Source organism: Toxorhynchites rutilus, chromosome 1 (assembly GCF_029784135.1).
Source record: "Toxorhynchites rutilus septentrionalis strain SRP chromosome 1, ASM2978413v1, whole genome shotgun sequence".
Classification (NCBI taxonomy): domain Eukaryota; kingdom Metazoa; phylum Arthropoda; class Insecta; order Diptera; family Culicidae; genus Toxorhynchites; species Toxorhynchites rutilus.
The window spans coordinates 123,302,964-123,324,298 of NC_073744.1; the positions used below are offsets into that span (position 1 = coordinate 123,302,964).

General features: G+C 38.7%; 1 protein-coding gene across 10 annotated transcripts in view; it reads right to left on the bottom strand.

Moving 5' to 3' along the window:
- Window positions 1-21,335, bottom strand: part of LOC129761847 (sex determination protein fruitless) — a 717,406-nt gene that overhangs the window by 236,422 nt on the left and 459,649 nt on the right. The window lies entirely within an intron of this gene.

The window sequence follows — 21,335 nt, forward strand, 5'->3', positions numbered from 1 at the left end:
TCCAAGACGGCAACAATTTTATTTTATTTGCTTGTTTATAGTATCGAATATTATTTAGGGATGCACTGGAAGTTTATAAATAACTCTTTAGTAGAAAGTTTCGGTGATCCTGAAAAAGGTTGATGGCTTGCGAGGCTTTGTAGAAGCAGTTGGAGATGATTGATTGATTATTTATGTTTGTCCTTGCAAGAACAATACACAAACCGCTCATAAGTTGCAATTTGTGTATGTCAATACAGGCATCGCACTGAGTATTTATCGCGAACGCTATACCGGCGATCCTTTTCACATTTGTTGCAGTGTTGCCTCTGTGGTATCGCAACCCTACACACCTTCAGTGCATCGCCATTCAACTAGCACCAAAAATGCGTTCAACAGAGAACGCACACAGTACCATACAAAATCAAAATCATAATAATATAATGTTTATACTATACTTTTTATTACCTTTCATTTTAAGCCCCTCAAATGACATTGGCATGTGGTATTGTTGTCAGTTCGTCTTTAGATGTATAAAAAATATATATATTGCTAGATCATGTTGTAAAAGTTGTCCAAAGTTTGACATTTATTGAATAATTTACCCGTAAGTTTGGCCCCGCAACACACTCAGCCGGATCGCGTTGAACGACGAACGTGTTAAAGGTAGTCCTCTCACTTTCAGAAGAATGGCGAATGTATGTGCTAATGTATGAAAATTGACTCAAACTCAAATTCGTATGCTGGTTGAAATTTCAACTCGATTTCGAAGGCGTTGACCATTTTTAGTATGGTATCCCTTGTTCATTGCAACTATTTTTAGCTGTCGTTAGCCTTATCTACGATTTTTTTGGTGAATTCGGAAGGAATATTTATCATTTTTCTCCTCAAGTGGTTCATAAAATCGTTATTTTTGAAAATTTAATGATTTCTAAATTTCCTACACAGATAACTTCCCTAATTTTTTACTGGGATTGATGTCGGAAGATTGTGGAGGAATATTAATAACTTTGGAGCCATTGTAATGTAACCATGTGCGAACTTTATATGTCTTGAGCTCTGATTCCAACCCATTTCGTTGACACTTTGCTTCATATTTTCCTTCAGGATGTTCAAGTAAACATTCTGATCCATTACACCATCGATAAAAACCAAAGTTTATAGTGAGTATCGTTACCTATTTGTTTTGTTTATTCATTGCTATCAACAGGCCTGAACATGAGTGCCCTAATGATACCTAATAAATTAATAACTTAAAATACTTAATCTACTTAAAACTATGCCTAACTGGAAAGAGCGGTCAAGAATGCCTTTCTTAAACTGGCGCGAGATAAGTGAAAGTCATAAGATAAGTAACAGCGGTTAAATACACGAGACATACTCGATACGGGTTCGTTGTAACCGTAGTTTGTGCGAGAGCGAGGAAGGCAGAGAAATGCATGTGAACGCAGGATACGAGGGCGTATATTAAAATCGATCGACTGAAGAAGATCAGCACAATCGATTTTCGAGGAAATTAGATCGGATATAAAAGTTGCCTTCGCTCAATAAATCGAGTCCGATCAATTTACAACGATCCTCATAGCTGGGTAAGTTCGAAGGATCGCTCCAGGGCAAGTTGCGTAGGGCGAAACGGACGAATTTCCGCTGGATCACTATTTTGGTAGTAGGGAGACCATACTATGCACTCATATTCAAGATGAGAGCGCACTAAAGCACAATAAAGAGCTTTGATACAATGTGGGTCTTTGAATTGCTTTGTGATGCGAAAAATGAAACCTAACATCCTAGATGCCTTGGTGGTGATGTATGAGATATGGTCGATGAACGTTAGCTTTGAGTCTAAGACGATACCAAGATCCTTGATAGTTACAACACGTTTTCAAAGAGATTATTCATAGAATCTCCGTGAAAACATTCGTGAAAAAGTTCACGAGAAATTACAATTTGTTTAGAAAAAATGTAAACTATTACATCGTTCAATAATGTATTTAGTATCATTCATTCGCTCTGCTGGCTCGATAGCTGGCTATAACGTATGCATTAAATAAAATGGATTTTTTTTCGGATGGTGATAAAAAAAACTAAGACAGATAATTAAGTTTGCTAAATCATCACCACATTAGAGCAGGAGAAGGAAGAACATAGAAGAATTAGCTTGCAGAATTACCCAAAAATGACCAACGCAGTCCAGTCTATCCTCAGGAAACATGGGTTTCATGTGTGGTACAAAAGCGAAAGCACATTGAAAGACCTTTTGTGCAACCTTAAAGATGAAATTCCGCCGAACGAAAAATCAGGGATTTATCAGCACCAGTGTGTACATCGGCCAAACACGTCGGAAATTCTAAATCCGCCTACGTGAACATAAGAATGCGGTGGATAATGAAAGAGTCAACGATTCGAGTGTGGCAGCACACGCTTTAGCCCAAGACCACTGCATAGATTGGGAAAAGGCTAAAATAACCCACAAAATCCGAAAATTGAATGCATGGATGTCCATGTATATCTGCACCATTGATCATCCGTCCATATCAACTCCTCTCTTTTTTGGGGGTTTCCGTAGCCACATTGGTTGCGCGTTCGCTTAGTTCGATCGTGAGTTCAAAACTCAGGGCCTTCATTAACCATCTTTGTGTTGTTACAGAATAACTACGTCCACGCAACAATCATCAGCGATGGAGATCGATCCACGGTCGAAATATGATCGACTCATCCATACAACTGCTCTGCACTGCAAGACACGTCTGGCTGCTGTTCTATAAATAACTCAACAATGATCAATCAACTGTCTCCGCTGTCCAGTCCAACTGGATAATGGAAGAACAGATAGAAAACTCTTACGCCTGAATGGCTACTGTGTAAATGTGTACCATATGCAATGGAAAATACTCTAACGCCGAAAAATGGCAACTGTGTAATGTGCTAATAATAGATATGATAAACATGTGACATGTACACGATTAAAATTCGGCTCTGGAATAAAAAATGCTAATGAACCTAAAATAAACAAAAGGGATAAAAAAAACTCCTCTCTTTCATCTGACGAAGCTGATAACTTAGCAAAAGTCCTCTTCGGCGAGTACTGATATGTGTACGAATATGTGTTAGTACTTATTGTAACCAGTCGGATACCATCCAGTGGATGGGCAACATCGAGCCCGAATCCGGTCGACTTACAAGGTAATTTTAACCCGTTTAATGTTTGTAAGGGCTATAGGTGTTGTGTCTTAGTCCCGAGTCGTGTGTTGATAATTGTCCTTACGTTAGCACAAACCAAAATTAAGTGAAATTGATAAATTTCCCATGAAGGGAAATAATATTAGCTCACTTGCAAAAATAGTTAACTGGAACATTCGCCCTGCCGGACGAAACATGCGTGTAGGCATGTATTGTGCATGTATGAATTTTCCGACCTTCCTTCAGAGTTTTCCGAAAAATTTTCGGTTTTTCTCTCCACTATATTGATCTACGGGAAGAGACGAATACAACAAAATAAAGAAGGTTAAAATCGAACCATCCCTTCTTCGGGTTTTCCGCTTACCAACAGATTTTGCCTTACATTTTTATTTATATAGATAAAGTTTGTAGATTCACAACTTGTGCGAAAAGTTCTGTGGATTTTAAAATGAATCAAATTTCTTAACAAATACGCTATAAGGACTTCGAAATTGTTTCATTTAATTTTCTTGGTATAACTTTAGATATTATATCAGAGTGAGACGAGATTCGAAAATTCACGCCTAAATAAAAATTGTTCATGGCCCTGAATGGAAACTTCTTGTGAATAACGAATTGCATTGCAACTTTTGAGGGAGACTAGAAATAAGTATTCAAAAAATCGAAAAATCAGTGCGTTCTGAAGCTAAAAAATTATAGGGGGCTGTATCCAAGACGGCAACAATTTTATTTTATTTGCTTGTTTATAGTATCGAATATTATTTAGGGATGCACTGGAAGTTTATAAATAACTCTTTAGTAGAAAGTTTCGGTGATCCTGAAAAAGGTTGATGGCTTGCGAGGCTTTGTAGAAGCAGTTGGAGATGATTGATTGATGATTTATGTTTGTCCTTGCAAGAACAATACACAAACCGCTCATAAGTTGCAATTTGTGTATGTCAATACAGGCATCGCACTGAGTATTTATCGCGAACGCTATACCGGCGATCCTTTTCACATTTGTTGCAGTGTTGCCTCTGTGGTATCGCAACCCTACACACCTTCAGTGCATCGCCATTCAACTAGCACCAAAAATGCGTTCAACAGAGAACGCACACAGTACCATACAAAATCAAAATCATAATAATATAATGTTTATACTATACTTTTTATTACCTTTCATTTTAAGCCCCTCAAATGACATTGGCATGTGGTATTGTTGTCAGTTCGTCTTTAGATGTATAAAAAATATATATATTGCTAGATCATGTTGTAAAAGTTGTCCAAAGTTTGACATTTATTGAATAATTTACCCGTAAGTTTGGCCCCGCAACACACTCAGCCGGATCGCGTTGAACGACGAACGTGTTAAAGGTAGTCCTCTCACTTTCAGAAGAATGGCGAATGTATGTGCTAATGTATGAAAATTGACTCAAACTCAAATTCGTATGCTGGTTGAAATTTCAACTCGATTTCGAAGGCGTTGACCATTTTTAGTATGGTATCCCTTGTTCATTGCAACTATTTTTAGCTGTCGTTAGCCTTATCTACGATTTTTTTGGTGAATTCGGAAGGAATATTTATCATTTTTCTCCTCAAGTGGTTCATAAAATCGTTATTTTTGAAAATTTAATGATTTCTAAATTTCCTACACAGATAACTTCCCTAATTTTTTACTGGGATTGATGTCGGAAGATTGTGGAGGAATATTAATAACTTTGGAGCCATTGTAATGTAACCATGTGCGAACTTTATATGTCTTGAGCTCTGATTCCAACCCATTTCGTTGACACTTTGCTTCATATTTTCCTTCAGGATGTTCAAGTAAACATTCTGATCCATTACACCATCGATAAAAACCAAAGTTTATAGTGAGTATCGTTACCTATTTGTTTTGTTTATTCATTGCTATCAACAGGCCTGAACATGAGTGCCCTAATGATACCTAATAAATTAATAACTTAAAATACTTAATCTACTTAAAACTATGCCTAACTGGAAAGAGCGGTCAAGAATGCCTTTCTTAAACTGGCGCGAGATAAGTGAAAGTCATAAGATAAGTAACAGCGGTTAAATACACGAGACATACTCGATACGGGTTCGTTGTAACCGTAGTTTGTGCGAGAGCGAGGAAGGCAGAGAAATGCATGTGAACGCAGGATACGAGGGCGTATATTAAAATCGATCGACTGAAGAAGATCAGCACAATCGATTTTCGAGGAAATTAGATCGGATATAAAAGTTGCCTTCGCTCAATAAATCGAGTCCGATCAATTTACAACGATCCTCATAGCTGGGTAAGTTCGAAGGATCGCTCCAGGGCAAGTTGCGTAGGGCGAAACGGACGAATTTCCGCTGGATCACTATTTTGGTAGTAGGGAGACCATACTATGCACTCATATTCAAGATGAGAGCGCACTAAAGCACAATAAAGAGCTTTGATACAATGTGGGTCTTTGAATTGCTTTGTGATGCGAAAAATGAAACCTAACATCCTAGATGCCTTGGTGGTGATGTATGAGATATGGTCGATGAACGTTAGCTTTGAGTCTAAGACGATACCAAGATCCTTGATAGTTACAACACGTTTTCAAAGAGATTATTCATAGAATCTCCGTGAAAACATTCGTGAAAAAGTTCACGAGAAATTACAATTTGTTTAGAAAAAATGTAAACTATTACATCGTTCAATAATGTATTTAGTATCATTCATTCGCTCTGCTGGCTCGATAGCTGGCTATAACGTATGCATTAAATAAAATGGATTTTTTTTCGGATGGTGATAAAAAAAACTAAGACAGATAATTAAGTTTGCTAAATCATCACCACATTAGAGCAGGAGAAGGAAGAACATAGAAGAATTAGCTTGCAGAATTACCCAAAAATGACCAACGCAGTCCAGTCTATCCTCAGGAAACATGGGTTTCATGTGTGGTACAAAAGCGAAAGCACATTGAAAGACCTTTTGTGCAACCTTAAAGATGAAATTCCGCCGAACGAAAAATCAGGGATTTATCAGCACCAGTGTGTACATCGGCCAAACACGTCGGAAATTCTAAATCCGCCTACGTGAACATAAGAATGCGGTGGATAATGAAAGAGTCAACGATTCGAGTGTGGCAGCACACGCTTTAGCCCAAGACCACTGCATAGATTGGGAAAAGGCTAAAATAACCCACAAAATCCGAAAATTGAATGCATGGATGTCCATGTATATCTGCACCATTGATCATCCGTCCATATCAACTCCTCTCTTTTTTGGGGGTTTCCGTAGCCACATTGGTTGCGCGTTCGCTTAGTTCGATCGTGAGTTCAAAACTCAGGGCCTTCATTAACCATCTTTGTGTTGTTACAGAATAACTACGTCCACGCAACAATCATCAGCGATGGAGATCGATCCACGGTCGAAATATGATCGACTCATCCATACAACTGCTCTGCACTGCAAGACACGTCTGGCTGCTGTTCTATAAATAACTCAACAATGATCAATCAACTGTCTCCGCTGTCCAGTCCAACTGGATAATGGAAGAACAGATAGAAAACTCTTACGCCTGAATGGCTACTGTGTAAATGTGTACCATATGCAATGGAAAATACTCTAACGCCGAAAAATGGCAACTGTGTAATGTGCTAATAATAGATATGATAAACATGTGACATGTACACGATTAAAATTCGGCTCTGGAATAAAAAATGCTAATGAACCTAAAATAAACAAAAGGGATAAAAAAAACTCCTCTCTTTCATCTGACGAAGCTGATAACTTAGCAAAAGTCCTCTTCGGCGAGTACTGATATGTGTACGAATATGTGTTAGTACTTATTGTAACCAGTCGGATACCATCCAGTGGATGGGCAACATCGAGCCCGAATCCGGTCGACTTACAAGGTAATTTTAACCCGTTTAATGTTTGTAAGGGCTATAGGTGTTGTGTCTTAGTCCCGAGTCGTGTGTTGATAATTGTCCTTACGTTAGCACAAACCAAAATTAAGTGAAATTGATAAATTTCCCATGAAGGGAAATAATATTAGCTCACTTGCAAAAATAGTTAACTGGAACATTCGCCCTGCCGGACGAAACATGCGTGTAGGCATGTATTTGAGTTCTTTCTTCGTTTTATTTATCAATTTCTTCTTACAACATTGTAGGAGTAGATCTTACGCTCCAGGTTTGTGCAGAAATTCTCGATGGGACACAGCTGGGGGACGTTGATCGGGTTCGCCGACTTGGGTACCACATCGATATACAGCCGCTCCATCTCTTCTAACGATCGCCTCGAGTAATGAGCCGGCGCTAGATCCGGCCAGAAGACCGCGCCTTCCGGCAGGCACTATACATTTCCCCGTTCACGGCCAGTCTGAAGCTAAAGAAGAACGGCTTTGACATCCAATTCTTGATGATTGTCAGCCACAGCAGCACCTTGTTGAGGAACTTGATGTGTGAAATGAACTTCACTTTGAGCTCACTTCCTTCGTGAGGGAAGTAAAATACGAAGTGCCCTGCTAGTCGTTGCCATACATGGTGAGATAGGTCTCGTCGTCCATCGCCACCGCCACGTCGCGATTCGCCGGGAAAATCGACTTGACCATCTTATTCAGCCGCTGCCGTTGCGTCATTGCCTGCAGATTCGAGAGCAGTGGACAGGACTTCCGCTTCCTGAAATGCATCTCCATGTTCGCCGGGTACTTTTTCACTATTTGATCGGTTGCACCCAAGCCAAGCGCACGCAGCGATGTAGCCACTTTACCCTCGATCTTTCTCTTCATCATCCTTTGGAGCTTCTTGTCGCTCAGGGTTGTCGGCCGTCCGGAACCGGGCTTTCTTTCGATGTTCTGATTGTTGTCCAACAGTGCCAAGATGTTGCAGATGCCGGAACGGGCGTATCCGGTGTCCATAAAGTGCCGCACGATGTCCGTCTTCAACGCGGCGGGGTACCGTTCTTTGAACGCGCACACTTCTGAACGGAGTAGCTTCACTGTTTTCGTCATCACGGTTAGAGTTCGACTGATAGAGCTGTCAGTTTTTTTCTGCTGTCTCATGGGTTACTATGATTGATGCTGCATGGGTAGTTTCGTCAGTGCGTGTGAAGGTAAACCCATGAAATTGCAATTTTTTGTCAATTTTTTAATGCAAACGTTATTTTGACTAAAAATATTAAGATGATGCCGAGCGTTGTCATGACAAAATATTAGGTCAGAAGAAAAGTCCGCGAAGTGTTTAATACGACGGTTGTACAATTGATGAATTCTATCCCGAATGTGATTTACCGGAAGTTCCTTAAAAGATCCGTCTACTTCTACATGTTTTGACGAAAAACGCTTCCCATGCAGAGTTTTTTCGAGTGTTGTGTGTGATGATAGCTGATCAAAGATTTTTTTATAATAATCTACTGTTACTGTTTTATCGGACTAAGGCATTCAATTAACCACATTTCTGTTGCGTCCCTAAAACTGGTGTCATATTTTCCCTGGTCCTAAATCAACCTAAATCAGTCCACATTGCGTGTGGTGCAAGCGTGTGGTTCGTCAACTCCATCTATAATTTTTATAGCTGTGACAATTGCAACCATTTTAGCAGTCCTATAACACGTTGGTATCTAAGTTATGTGTTTAATTCCTTGATTTTTGTTTGGATTTCAAATTAGATGTTACCCCTATCGCATAACTCGAAAACAAAAAGTTCTCTGGAATGCATCCGATTAGCATATTCAAGAAGCAATTGTTTTTAGGACTATCGACAATAAACGAAAAAGTCGTTATTTATTCATTCAAATATTTTTAGGTAACACTAGACACATTTATTATAAATCAAGTCACGATGGGGAAAATCCTAAATTGCTCAATTATAATATTGATTCGAAGACGAAGACGCAATTCAACGCATCAGTATTGAGAACGGTATTATTTAATGAGTTTATGCAAACATCATTGGAAATAAATAGACAAAAAATCATGAATATCAAGTTACATAATTTAACTTTTAAATTGCAAGACCAAATATGACATCTAGTGAGATCATCTTTGGATATTCAGGTAATTTCATTAAAAAAATAAGCTGGTTTTGGTAAGGTGTTAGACTTTAAAACTCACCTATCAATAATATAATTATTGAAGAACATATTCAAAATAAAATTGATTCAGATTGGATACAAAAAATAAACGTCATGCTTGCATACCATTTGTATCCGATTTATATATCCAAATCATGTGAATGCATCTCGATGATCCTAATTCTGATCATGGTTTGTCCGATGCACTGATGTTGGTTTGCCCTATGGCGGCCGTTTGGCGCACTGCAATTTGTTCATGGTCTCCTTCGCGCGTAGCAGAAATAAAGTTTCTCTGTGTTGAGCAGGGCACGGCATAGTCATAGTCAACTGAGGATAGTCGGCTGAAAAACCAACTGACTATATCCGTAGTCAGTTAGTAATGGCTTTTGGCTTCTTCGCGCAGTTCCTCCGCCAAAACGACTGAACAGTCAGTCGGGCGTTTAGTCGCTATCTCCCTTTACCGACTCGACTATATCATTTCATTCTTCCCAGTCAAATTGTCCTCATTACATTTTGAAGTGACTTCCCCCAAAACGAATTCGTTCCTATCTCTCTTTCCCATGTATCTTCATGCGTGCATCGATGTTTGAGTTCACCGTGGTTTGACAAACGCTACAGGTGAGCTTTTTTTTGTATCGTACACGAAAATTACTCACACGTATAAAATAGCGTGCTGTGTATGAGCTATTTTGCACGCCTAATACTAACTAATAATAACGCGAGGACCTTAATAGCATACTTGATAAATGCCTCAGTTCGTTGGTTTGAGTTCACGATGGGTGGAAAATAAACCGTCCATTGATGGGGTAACTACTTTTTTTTTGCATCAGGAGTCAAGTTTTCGTTCCTCTTTATATGGACGTACAATAAGATTGCATACGGGGATACAAAATTAGTGTCAGGGGGAAATGGAAATGTGGATTGAAGTCAGTTGAATGAAGAGGAGATTTGTATTCATTAGTCGAGTCAGTTAAAATAACCACTGACTGGACTAGTTCACCAGTCATCCTCGCTAGTCAACGCTAGTCAATTCATTTTCTAGTCAAGTCATTTTTTTGTTGGCGGTGACTGCCGAAGCAGCTCTAGTCGAAACGGAGCTACTGGGAGTAGAGTCGGTCTTCACTTTTCACCGTCGAAGATTTCGGGCCCTGGTGTTGAGTGCTGTTCACCTTTAAAATGTCCAAGAAAAGGCAAAATTCTGATGAAAGCCTCAATTATGAAGATAAATATGATGACAGTAGACTCATGCAATGAAAAATGCAACATCTCCTTGAAAATTCGAATTTCTTCATCCAAAAATGGTGATTTCTAAAACCGGACAAACCAAGGATACCTACGATCCATCTCGATGCTGGGGAGCAGTAAGGAGAAATGCAACCGCATCACGCTGCTTCAATTCAAGAATTAACGATTTTTTTAAATAGACTTGGGTAAAAAAAATGTCGTATTTCTGATCGAAATTTAACGCTTTATTCAACATACTTAAAATTATCCAATTTAGGTCAAATATGCGCCGTTTTGTTCGCAAACTTGTTGCCATTTAGAAGGCAACTTCATTATCCCCCCCTTATAAAACCCCCCCTCCTTATTTGCAAAAAACTCAGACAGCCAGTTTCGCAAGCCTCTTTCGAGGCCAACTTAGTATCACCAAGAGCGTTTTGCATGGACCGGAAGAGATGATAATCACTTGGAGGCAGCTCCGGACTGTACGGTGGGTGCAATAGGACATCCCATCCGAGCTCTCGTAGCTTCTGGCGGGTCATCAAAGATGTGTGAGGCCGAGCGTTGTCCTGGTGGAAAACAACACCATTCCTATTGATCATTTCTGGCCGCTTCTGGTCAATTGCCTGTTTCAAACGGTCAAGCTGCTCACAGTAGAGAACCGAGTTGAGGGGCTGGCCATAGTTGAGCAGCTCATAGTGGATGATTCCCTTCCAATCCCACCAAACACACAGCAAAACCTTCCTGACCGTCAATCCGGGCTTGGCGATGGTTTGAGCCGGCTCACCGCGCTTCGACCACGACTTTTTTCGCTTTAGGTTGTCGTACGTGATCCACTTTTCATCACTAGTCACCATCTTCTTCAAAAATGGGTCGAGTTCGTTCCGTTTCAGGAGTGCATCACAGGCGTTGATTCGGTCTAACAGATTTTTTTGCGTCAACTCGTGTGGCACCCATACATCCAGCTTTTTTTGGAATCCAATCTTCTGCAAATGGTTCCGAACGGTTTTATGGTCTATACCCAGTTCCTGGCCAATCGAGCGAGTGCTCACATGCCGGTCTACTTGGATGATTTCAACGATTTTATCGGTTTCCACTACGATTAGCCTACCAGTACGGGGTGTATCTTCGACAGCCACTACACCAGAACGAAATCGATCAAACCAACGCTGTGCTTGCGAATCGTTACAGTATCGGGTCCATAAACTACACTATTTTTTTCGGCCGCCTTCATTGCAATTTTATCTTGCAGGAAGTAAAAACGTAAAATAATAATTTCTTGCTTGGTTGACTCCATCTTTGACGCGCTATAACTTGAGATTGAAAAGGACAGTCACAACACTGCCAAAACGAACTTGTAGCACAGATTGTCGTCTTTAAAAAGCCGTATAGTATAACCCGATGTGAAAAGTACTACACAAGATATGTTTAAGTGTTGCCATACATTGACAATATACGACATTTCTTTTTCCCCAACCCAATATTTGTTATTTTATATTTACACTACTCTCTAACTAAATTATATTTGTATTTCGTTAAAGCAAATTTGTTTCAGCTGGGATCCAAGCATCGTTCTGCACATGCTAGGTCCGTCACCAACCTTCAACGTGTATTTTTTTGGTTTTCAAGAAAAGAAAATGGTGCCCAACTTCAGGAAGCTCGAAATAGAATCAATTCGAGTATCCTCGGATACGCGAAGGAACGAAAAAGGCACTAATTTGTATCGCTCTTAAGCAGTATTGCAGTAATGTCAAATTTGACGCCATTTGACGTTCTCCGACTGCATCATATTTGGCACCTGATTATTGGAATCGGACTACGTCTTTGATTTCTATATAGGAGGGTCACTCTACGAAAATGTAACGTTTATTAATAGTTTTCAAATGCATATTACGCAGAATCGTTTTTACGATATATGTTATAATATATACCATTAGACGGCAAATTTATCCAGCAATTTTTTCACCTGAGACATCAACAGTGCAAAAATTATAAAACAAGTGAGCAAGTGTGTTGTATGCAACACAAAATTGTGTGCAATAATTCGCTTTATCAAACAAATTATCTAGACTTTTTTCGAATGTGACCATGTTGAAGTAATCAGATGCAAGATTTCATGCATCACTCAAATTTCATGCAATATTCCATCAAAGTAGTGAGAAAAGTGTCATCCATACAGTGACCATTCGTTAATTGGGTCGGAAAATCAATTCAATTATCGAATTTTACTCGCTAACTGGACTGCAAAACAGCAAAAGCGATACTTCAAATTAAACATATATTATTGATACATAACTGCGTTGCAGCCCAGTTAACCTACGCCCTGGAATAGATAAGTCCTGTTGAAGATAGTCCAGTTAGCGAATGGTCTCTGTATATGACGGGATGACGAACATCTTGAGCGAGTGTCTTTCGGACTGCGGCAATATGGGCAATTACAAAAACAACTGTTTTGGACATTCACAGTCCTACGTCAAACTTCCGTCCGTGCCCCTAGGCTCAGACCCTTCTACTTTTTATTATTTACTATATGTTATTTATGGATAAAAACCAAAAAATTTAGTAGCAGATCAATTCAGGTCTTGCATCCGGTTGATGATCTGTTAACCACCTAGGTTTGCCATGATGATTTACATCTTTTATGTTGAAATGACCACTCTTCAGCTACCCGCACCCGTTTACAGATATTGTAAACTTGGTCCTCCCAAGAAATGAGAACAAACAGACAGGCAAAAAGAATCACATTTATTCAATTAGGGTAACACGGGGTGATTTGGTCATATGGGGTGATTTGGACCACCCCTTTATCTTAAAAACTACGGCTCAACTTGGATTTTCTATAATGTCATTTCCTTCTATTGTTGAACCGTATGTACCTAAAGTAAAAAAAACCTTGGTAAAACTTCACAAGTAGAGGGAAACGGAAGCATAAATTCATCAAGTACTTTGCGCGTAAAAAAATGTGAGTTTTCCGATCGTGGTTTTAAGGTTTTTCCCGCTGATTAAACAAACTTTTCGTGTATTGTGCAGTAAAGTTCTGTTCGCCTACAGAAGAGGAACAATTTGATGTAGCGAAACTGTAAGTTTGATAACAATAAATGAAGTTAATTGCATTTTAATTTTTGCGTGTTGTGTCATCTCTTTTATTTTATGATATATTTGGTAGATTGAAGCTTTGTATAATGATTAAACATCATTTGTTGAGAGAAAACAAGTGTAGCTCAGTATACAATGTGACATTTTTTATTTAGACTGTATTGTTTTGGAAATATTAGGCGATTTGCTTAGGTGGTCCAAATTCCCCCCTTTTCCCTTACTGTTAATTAATGGTGTCGAGTGTAATTCGTATTTCGAGATTCGTGAATGATGTAGATTTGAACATAGTTTTGTTGAATGAATAATAACAATTATTATTCTAACGTTTGAAAGCATCTTCCCTAAATCGTGGTTTTAACTGCAATCGGTTCTATTTCGATGTTCAGAGAAACAACACCAACAAACAAGCAAAAGAACGATTTTGCAAACCTGTACGAGCGAGACCTTCATCCAACCAGTTTCGCAACCGTCGAAGCGATAAAACATTGCCTAAATTCCTCCCGGGCTATGGCTGCCACACCACCCTCTGACCATCAACCACAATCGCCAATTTCTGTTCGGATCGAGGTATCATCGCTGCGCACTGATGACGAGTGTGATCATCATTGGGTCGCCGAGTTTTAGAAGTGTCGTATCCAGCTCACCATGAAGCAGCAGCTTGTAACCCTGCGCTCAACGAGAAAAAAAAACAGAACTAATCATTCGCTCACTCACACTCCGCCAAAGGACCAGAAAAATAAAATGCTCAGAGGAAGACACTATCATCAATTCGCCAAACATATCCATTTTGCCACTCCGCTGATGATCACATCATTTTTTGGCAAACTTCGCGTCGCCACGTACCTCCTCCACTCCTCCGCTCCGCTCACAGCAGCATGTGATCGTGTTTTGCCGCTCCCATCCAATCTCTAATATATATGTTTTTCGCAACAAAACTGTGTATGTCTAAAACATGTTTTATACTTTTGACCTATCGCCGTCCTTTATATTAACCAATTCACTACCCGCGCTATGGGGGCTAGTGAAGTTTCTTCCGCAGGTGTCCCTCCCTTCCTTCCGCGTGGCTCCTCCAGCTCCAACTCTGGTCCAGTTTGATCTAGGGTCCTAAACCGAACACGATCATTAGGTATCACTTCGGGGCAGCAGTGGTAGTAGTAGTAGTAGTGGTGGTGGTGGTGCAGATCGCATCACGATTGCAAAAGTGTTGCAAAAAAAATCGCAACCAACAAATTTAGTAGATTACATAAGGCAAGGTTTTTCGTTCTTTTTGCTCTCGCTCTCACTCGTTACAACTGTGATCGCGCATTTTTGCCAAACGGAGAATCTCCCTTCGCACCCATTGGGGCTACCCGTGCGGGTTTTTTTTATTTACAATTTTATTTTTGTGTGTTTTTTTTTTGGTGACCGGTTTCCATTGTCTATAGGGAGTCAGGCCTTTCGTTTCCAAGCCCTCGCGGTTTTTTTTGTGTCCCGCTTCGTTACGTGATTTGTTCGTTGCATACTTGTTTTAACTATTCGCCAAACAAAAAAAGCATGGAATGGTTTGGTGGGGCCGTCGCTACACGTGTTGTGGTCTGCGTCTAATCTCCTAGGGTTCGTTGTATTAATTAGACAAGAAATGAGGCGATTTATGAGCTTCCGGCCAACCCTGCGAATTTCGGTGCCTTGGAGACTACATCACTTTGCGAAATAATTCCAAGGCTGCGGGCGACTGCGGGATAGTGCGGATAAAGCGAGAGAGGGAGAGGTCAATATAATTTACTACTGTAAGGCAGAAGCTCATTGGGCGGAACGTTTGATAGTTTGATTGCTGTAATCTGAGTCGTTTGGAGTGGATTACATAAATTTGCCAGCAAAGTAGACAAGTACTGGACGACTGAATGAAGGCTTGTAAAGCTATCTGTGAGGAATCCCACTAGATGGGATCCCTTCTTGGCGAAATTGAAGAATAAAATTAAATGGGTTGGCCTCCGTATTGCTCTACTATCATTTGCTACCCACAATCCAATACAGTAAGCGAGAGTCCCCGGCACCCCACCTCGGAACGCTGTTCCGATTTCAATCAACCAGCTTGCCCAACTGAATGGAAACAATGTAATTAAACCCAAGAGTTCATTGACAACCGGGATACTGATAACGTAACTTCGGCCCGCATAGAGGGGTATTAACACCTTTTTAGCCCCTCCGAAAACCATTTCCATCATCATTATCATCTCCATAAGCAGGTGCGTTAATGATGCGGAAAAAACTAACACCTTTTCTTTCCTTTTTTCGCTACGCGTGTGTTGTGTTGGCTCGGAAATCGCCCAATCCTATACAAGCTCCATTTGCAGCTCATTTCCATTACTTCCGAAAATTCCGGTAGCCCGAGCTGTACAGGGTATTTACGTCCGCCCAAACCGCCAAAGAGCGGTGGCGGCTGCTGGCCATCATTATCGGGCATCATCATCGTCGTCGCTTGACAGTTGGTTGGTTGGTTGGTTCGGGGGGTTTGCTTCGGACCCGTGTGGAAGTCAATTATTACTTCCTCCAAAGTGATCTCCTTTCTCCGCGTAATGATCTCCAAGCTCAAAGAGATTTGCTGCCGTATTTCGGGGGATGCTTGCGTGTATGCATATGGTACTGAATTTCAATTTCATAAACACTTCACATTTATTTCACCTCCTCGTTGCTTCGTTTCTCTCGGCCTAATCGGCGGCGGCTGCGTTTAAAGTTATCCGATAGTTGTTTGGCTGCAATTGAATGCGCAATCGTCTTCCTTTTGCCGAGAAATCTCCCGTTTTATGAAATTGGAAAGAACCTATTTACACCAGCAACAGCAGCAGCAGTCAGCCGCTTCAGGGTGAGATATTCGAAAGATTCCATTTGGGGATGCAAAATGTTGATGCTTTGGTTGAATTGGAACAATGTTATTTCGAGTTTAGATATTGGAGGAAAAAAAATCTTGATTACACTCCACAAATAGATTGAAGGATCAACATGTACCATCGATTTTTTAGGATTTTTGAAAATCTCCGTTTCCGAAACTTCGAGATAAATGAACAACCGGAAATGTCCATTTAAAGGCTACAAGTTTTGGAATCTCCCGCTTATAATTTTTTGCTTTGACGGAAACGATAACGGGGAATAAACATTTTTCTTTTTTCTATGTTTTTTTTCAATTTGTTTTCAAAACGTTTCAGTATCAATGCTTTAAAAATATCGATCGCAGAAAAAGACGATTGGAGGTTTTGTAAACTAGATACAAAGTCAAATAGTTGCTTTCAAAAAAGACCGATCTTTTTTTCGTTATTTTAATGCATAATGCAATAAATATCTAAAATTAAAAAAAAACACAATTTTTTCCCATCTATTAATACAAATTTCGTGGATGTGAATATATCAGCTAATTAACCATTTTTGTGTACTATTTTTTCATCAATGTATCCCTAAAGGAAATTGTTTGTTTTGGCATATTCTTTTTAATTATAGTTGAATATATTTATATCATAACTAGCTGATCCGGCAAACTTCGTCCCGCCCAAAATTTATTTTTTGCTATCACATTCACGTTTTTTACTAACGCACGTTCATGGGTCCAATCGCAGAACTGTTCATTGATTGATTTTCTGATCTACCCTTTGAAATTACCTTTTACTATAAAATTCCTAGTACTTCTACCAAAACTCGTCATTATATTATTATTGTTAGGGGATTATTCTCAGACACAATTCTTGTTCAAGATTTTCCAACCACTTGCAAATAATATGTTTCTCCGTTACATTGAATAAATTTTTGATATAGGAAATGTGATAGAATAACGTCAGCCCTTAATCGGACAATTCTTTCCTCGAGTTTTGCTCTTATCAACACATTCGGCGATCCATTTTTATATATATAGAGTTTGGCTTCATTTGCTTGATTGGTTTTCAAGTTATGCAGAAATTTGTGTTTCATTCATATGGCAACATCGAGTCTCTCTCGTGGTGCGCTTGCATATCACAAGGCGTTAAGACGATCATTAGAGTAGTGAAATTACTCGATACGTGACTCATCGAAGCGTTTGCATTTGGTCTATTTTTTGAAAATTAAATCGTACGGGAAGAGGTTAAATTGTTCTTACGATTAGTAATCTATGTCTGCGAGATAACCAGTCCGTTTTCTTGTTCAATTTAATTTGCTCACTGACTAGATGATGAAAAAATATAAATATCGTAATATAAAGGGTGTGTCACATCAAATTGCATCACGGAAAAAACGCTGTAGAAATTCGCCCAGTAGACCGATCCTTTTGAAAATTTTGGACAGTAAAATAAAAACTATTAAACAATTTTTGGCATTTTCTTTTTATTCATACTTCGAGCCCAAGCCCGTATGCTCGCACCTTCCTCTTTACCCCGTCCATAAGGTTCTGTACAACGTCAGGTTGTTGTTTTTTTTTAACAGAAATCCATTTTCTCTTGAAGTCCGCCTCCGATTTGACAACTTTTGGGTTCATCCGGAGGGCCTGCTTCATAATCGCCCAATATTTCTCTATTGGGCGAAGCTCCGGTGCGTTGGGCGGGTTCATTTCCTTTGGCACGAAGGTGACCCCGTTGGCTTCGTACCACTCCAACACGTCCTTTAAATAGTGGCACGAAGCGAGATCCGGCCAGAAGATGGTCGGGCTCTCGTGCTGCTTCAATAGTGGTAGTAAGCGCTTCTGTAGGCACTCCTTAAGGTAAACCTGCCCGTGTTTACCGTGCCGGTCATCACGAAGGGGGCGCTCCGCTTTTCGCAAGAGCAGATCGCTTGCCACACCATGTATTTTTTGGCAAACTTGGATAGTTTCTGCTTGCGAATCTCCTCCGGAACGCTGAATTTGTCCTCTGCGGAGAAGAATAACAGGCCCGGCAGCTGACGAAAGTCCGCTTTGACGTAGGTTTCGTCGTCCATTACCAGGCAATGCGGCTTCGTCAGCATTTCGGTGTACAGCTTCCGGGCTCGCGTCTTCCCCACCATGTTTTGCCTTTCGTCGCGGTTAGGAGCCTTCTGAACCTTGTATGTACGCAGGCCCTCCCGCTGCTTGGTCCGCTGGACGAATGAACTTGACAAATTCAGCTTATTGGCGACATCCCGGACCGAACTTCTCGGATCACGTCTAAACTGCTTAACTACGCGCTTGTGATCTTTTTCACTGACGGAGCATCCATTTTTGCCGTTCTTCACCTTCCGGTCGATGGTTAGGTTCTCGAAGTATCGTTTTAGTACTCTGCTGACCATGGAATGGACGATTCCCAGCATCTTACCGATGTCCCGATGTGACATCTCCGGATTTTCGAAATGAGTGCGCAGGATTAATTCATGACGCTCTTTTTCGTTCGACGACATTTTTCCAAATTTACGAAAAATTGACAGTGAAGCATGGCCAACGTGATCTATACACTCTTATCTGATTATAAGCGAAAGCTGAAGATATAATTCCTAAAAATTAAATTTCTACAGCGTTTTTTCCGTGATGCAATTTGATGTGACACACCCTTTAATTATTATCTAAAAGATAACTTGTCGTGCTCAAACCTTTGCAGGGAAATGAGGTGGGACCATAATCGTCATTATATCTGAAATATATATTTTTTTTTTCATATGAAATAGAAGTTATGTAGAAAATTTCAAAAATTAGTCCAAGATGTTAGAACTATTTTACATTTATTGTCTTTTTTACAATAAATGTAAAATATGTCTCTAAATATCTCGGGAATTGCTGCATTTAGAAGGAGATTGATAATGAGCTTTTTAGTTCCAAATCACATCAGGATTCATAATTTGTGGCTAAAATTGATTGTAACAAACAAAAATTCGAAGTTTCAAGAATTCATAAAAAATCGATGTTCCTCCAAGTTTGTCAAAAATAATTTTACCATCCTGGACTAATTTTTTTCTACATGACTTATACGATTTGATTATACGATTTTTTCGGTAAAATTAAAAAAATACATATTTTAGATATTGGGAATCACAGTTTTGTCCGTAAATAAAAAAAGAGTACTATTTTGTCACTTTGGACATCAATAGTCTATAACTCTTTCTATGACACTATTTCGGTACGAGTCATAGTTTTTGAGATAAAAATTATCGAAGATTTCTTTTGCTAAAATCGATACGCCCTCTTGAAAAGTTACACTTGAGTGAAAAAATGCTCAATTGCTGTGGAAAACTCATATTTCCTCTAACCCAAACGGAATACAAACTTTCATTTGAATCAAAATACAAGTTTTTAAAATCTGCATTTTTAGGACGATTTCATTTGGAATGGGTCTAAAAAATTATAAAAACAATTTAAGTCCTACATACAAATTTTAAATGCAGTAATTAATGGTTTTAATGTTTGGCTGAAATTTGCCTTAATGGCTAAAAAAATGAGCTACTGCAAGTCGAGACATGCATCGAAAACAGCCTTAGATAAGCAATGTTTTTATGTCCAAGCTAAAATTTAAGGATTTTTTAGCTTTGAAATATTGCAAAAGAGCAATTCCAAATGAAATCAACAAATGACAAAACATGAGAATTTTTTATTCGAATTAAATTTTGTATTCCGTTTGAGTCGGAGGAAATATAAGTTTTCCACAGCATTTGGGAATTTATTGACTCAAGTGTAACTTTTGAAAAGGGCGTATCGATTTTAGTAAGAGAAATCTTTGATTATTTTGATCTCAAAAAACTATGAGTTCTATCAAAATAGTGTCTTATAGAGTTATAGAGTATTGATGGCCAAACGTAAAAAATATACACTGAGAAAAAAAACATTAATTTGCAATATCTAAAATACATATTACTTATTTATTTATTTTTTTTTTCGTATAAAATAGAAGTCTTGTAGAAAATTTTAAAAATTGGTTCAAGATGGTAAAACTATATTTGACGAAATTTGTGGAACATCGACTTTTTATGAATTTTAGAAACTTAGAATTTTTGTATGTTAGCAATCATTGGTAGCCATGAATTATGATGTGATTTAAAATAAAAAAGCTTTTTATCAATCTCCTTCTAAATGCAGCCATTCTCGAGATTTTAATTTTTTTAAACTTATTTTTTTTATTTCTTCATATAAAATAGAAGTCATTTGAAAAATTCAAAAAATTAATACAAGATGGTAAAACTATTTCTGACGAACTTTGTGGAACATCGATTTTTTATGAATTTTCGAAACTGAATTATGAATCCTGATGTGATTTAAAATAAAAAAAAGCTTTTTATCAATCTCCTTCTAAATGCACCCATTCTCGAGATATTTAAAAAAAACCTTTTTAATTTATTGTTTTTTTTCAATTTTAATTTTTTTGAACTTATTTTTTTTATTTCTTCATATAAAATAGAAGTCATTTGAAAAATTCAAAAAATAAATACAAGATGGTAAAACTATTTCTGACGAACTTTGTGGAACATCGATTTTTTATGAATTTTCGAAACTTCTAATTTTTATATGTTAACAATCATTTTTAATCACAAATTATGAATTCTGATATAAAACAAAAAAGCTCTTTATCAATCTCCTCTCAAATGCAGCCATTCTCGAGATATTAGGCTGTCAAAAAAGTCCTGCGGTATTTCCGCGAGGTGTCGTTGTAAGCGCGTAGTTTTATTGTATTCATTGTATCGGGTCATACTATAGCTTGTTGAAAAGGTATTTTTGCTATAATATAGTCCTTGGCAGTGTTTTGTTTGGTTAAATCGTTCGTGAGTTATAGTGTCGCAAATATGGAGCAAAATAAAGAGAAAATTCGACATATTTTACAGTACTACTATGACAAAGGCAAAAATGCATCTCAAGCTGCCAATAAAATTTGTGCAGTTTATGGACCCGAAACAG